Here is a 3534-nt window from a genome sequence, read left to right on the forward strand (position 1 = left end):
TCACATGATGCTTCTATGTCCGTATTTTGTTTTTATCGACACCTCTCTCTCTCTAAGCATGTCGACATGTTTTTCTATTTTGGTTTTCGCTTGAGGACAAGCGAGGTCTAAGCTTGGGGGGAGTTGATACGTCCATTTTGCATCATGTTTACCTACTGTTATTTATGATGTTTTAATGCATAATAATGCTTTTTGGAGTAATTCTAATGTCTTTTCTCTCATAATATGTAGGGTACACACAAAGAGGGAGAATTCCGGTAGCTGGAAATCTGGACCTGGAAAAGCTACGTCAGGCCACCTATTCTGCACAACTCCAAATGGGCTGAAACTTCACGAGGATTTTTATGGAATAAATAAGAAATACTGGAGCAAATAACCACTGGAGGGGGGCCACCTAGTGAGCACAAGACACTAGGGCGCGCCTGGCCCCCCAGGCGCGCCCTGGTGGGTTGTGCTCAGCCCAGCCCACCTCCGATGCCCATCTTCTGGTATATAAGTCATTTTGACCTAGAAAAAATAAGGAGAAGGCTTTCGGGACGGATCCAAAAGTTTAATGCTATGGTTAAAGTTTATTATTAATACTTTTCTCGTAGTTGCGGATGCTTGCGAGGGGGTTAATCATAAGTAGGAGGTTTGTTCAAATAAGAACAACACCTAAGCACCAGTCCACCCACATATCAAATTATCAAAGTAGCGAACATGAATCGAATCAACATGATGAAAGTGACTAGATGAAATTCCCGTGTACCCACAAAAACGCTTTGCTTATTATAAGAGACCATTTTGGCATGTCCTTTGCCTCAAAAGGATTGGGCTACCTTGCTGCACTTTTGTTATTATTACCTTTAATTGCTCGTTACAAATTATCTTGCTATCAATCTACTATGTTACTTACAATTTTAGCACTTGCAGACATTACCTTGATGAAAACCATTTGTTATTTCCTTTTGCTCCTTGTTGGGTTCGACACTCTTACTTATCGAAAAGGCTACAATTTTTACCATATACTTGTGGATCATCAATGTCCTATGGTGCCCTCCGTGTCGCGCAAACATGAGGGATCCCCGCTGCAGGGTGTTGCAATACGTTCATAATTCGCTTATAGTGGGTGGCGTGAGTGACAGAATACACAGACCCGAGTAAGTGGGCTATTGTGTATGGGAGTAAAGAGGACTTGATACTTAATGCTATGGTTGGGTTTTACCTTAATGATCTTTGGTAGTCGCGGATGCTTGCTGGAGTTCCAATCATTAGTGCATATGATCCAAGTAGAGAAAGTATGTTAGCTCATGCCTCTTCCTCATATAAAATTGCAAGAATGATTACCGGTCTAGTTATCGATTGCCTAGGGACAAATGACTTTCTTGTTGACAAAAGCTATCTACTTTTATTACCTTGCAATTTATTCGTAGTTTTATTCTCGCAAAGTACTTCTAGTTTTATTCTTGTTCTAGGTAAAGCAAACGTTAAAGTGTGCGTAAAGTTGTATCGGTGGTCGATACAACTTGAGGGAATATTTGTGCTACCTTTAGCTCCTCGTTGGGTTCGACACCCTTATTTATTGAAAAAGGCTACAAACGATCCCCTATACTTGTGGGTTATCATCATAGAGCAGACGTGGCCCCATGGGGGCGTGAAGACATTGCCTAGCACTTTTTATTAAAGCACTTAATATTTGTTGTGTTTTTGTCTCCTCGTGAAGTCTTTCTTCCCTTTTTACGTTGCCCTTGTGCCCTGCGTCGTTAGGACCCAGCCCCCGAGCGGGCCTCAGTCGTCGCTGGTATGTCAGGTCGCGAGGCCTGGACAAGGCCAGGAGGTGAGGGGCAGTAGGAGCTAGTGAGGGCTCCCGTGACACGATGCTCAGGGAACCCCCCCCCCCTTTGACGCGGAGGCGGTTCGTGCCAAGGAAACAAAGATGCTTCAAGAAGAACGCGAAGGGAAGAAAAACCGAGGGTGCTACCCAAGTCTCAAGAGGCAATTTAGACTTAGCCCTTTCGAGGCGTGTGGCTTGGCATGGGGACCTCCGTGGGGCATGGCTCGCGAGGGGTGCTTGCCGGCGAAGCCCCCTGCTCGTGAAGCCTCTCGAGGAGGAGCTCCCGAGGCCTTTGGTATCCTGCATTAGCGAGATTGCCAACTTTTTGCAAGAAAAGTAGTGGGCGCGCGCTTGCGAGGTCGCCTGTGGGTGTCACGCGAGGAGACAAGAGCACCAAGGACCTTGGTGAGGTGACATGCACGAGAGCAGCCCCGCGAGCCAGAGCTCAGTCGCTTGGGTTTTGCAGCGCTGCTGGGACTGGCCTGAGCATAGGCACCGTGCCCAGCCCCCGCTTTGCGTGATACTCAGGGGCGACATCGTGAGCGCGCGCCCTTCCTGAAGAAAATGCATTAGCGAAAAGGTACACGCTGCCGTGCTCAACACAGGTCAGCGCGAGGATGCGACAGACAAGCGGCCCCTCAGGTAAGTACTCCGCCATCGCTGAGCATGGGGCTTCCACAAGAGTGGGAAGGAGCTCTCGGGTGCCGGAGGCAGCGCGGGTAGAGACAGCTCCGAAGCGTGTACAGCTCCATGAGTCGTCTGCCAGCGTGGAGCATGGGGCTTCTACGAGAGTGGGAAGGAGCTCTCGCGTGCCGGAGGCATCGCGGGTAGAGAGAGCTCCAGAGCGTGTACAGCTCCATGAGTTGTCCGCCAGCGTGGAGCATGGGGCTTTCACGAGAGTGGGAAGGATCTCCCGCGTGCCGGAGGCAGCATGGGTAGAAAGAGCTCCGGAGCGCGTACAACTCCATGAGTCGTCCGCTATGGCAGAGCATGGAGCTTCCACGAGAGTGGGAAGGAGCTCTCGTGTACCGGAGGCAGCGAGGGTAGAGAGAGCTCCGAAGCGTGTATAGCTCTATAAGTTGTCTGCCAGCATGGAGCCTGGGGCTTCCACAAGAGTGGGAAGGAGCTCTCGCGTGTCGGAGGAAGCGCGGGTAGAGAGTGCTCCGGAGCATGTACATCTCCATAAGTTGTTCACCAGCGCGGAGCATGGGGCTTCCGCAAGAGTGGGAAGGAGCTCTCGCGTGACGGAGGCAACGCGGGTAGAGAGAGCTCCGAAACGTGTATAGCTCGCCCGTGGGAGAGCGGGGGTGTGCTTTCTCTTCCTCCCGAGATCCCTCTTTCCTTCTTACATTGCCCTTGTGCCCCGCATCGTTGGGACACAGCCCTCGAGCGAGCTACGACCGTCACTGGTATGTCATGTCGCAATGCCTAGACAAGGCCAGAGGGTGTAGGGCTCTTAGGGCTGGTAGGAGTTTCCGAGGCGCGATGCTCAGGGATCCGCACTTGACGCGCAGGCGGCTCGTGCCAAGGAAATTGAGATGCCTCGAGAGGGAAAACAAGAGGAAGAGAACCCGAGGGGTGTGCCCACAGCCTTGGTGGACTTGGGGTGATCGTTGGCGTCGAAGGCGACGGCGTATCGCAACCACTTGAGGGGTCGTGCAACTTCAGGCCTCGGGAGGGCGGTGTTGACCTCGCGAGAGAATTGCTTGAAGACGCGGTTG

The sequence above is a fragment of the Aegilops tauschii genome, chromosome 4, assembly GCF_002575655.3.
Source record: "Aegilops tauschii subsp. strangulata cultivar AL8/78 chromosome 4, Aet v6.0, whole genome shotgun sequence".
Classification (NCBI taxonomy): Eukaryota; Viridiplantae; Streptophyta; class Magnoliopsida; order Poales; family Poaceae; genus Aegilops; species Aegilops tauschii.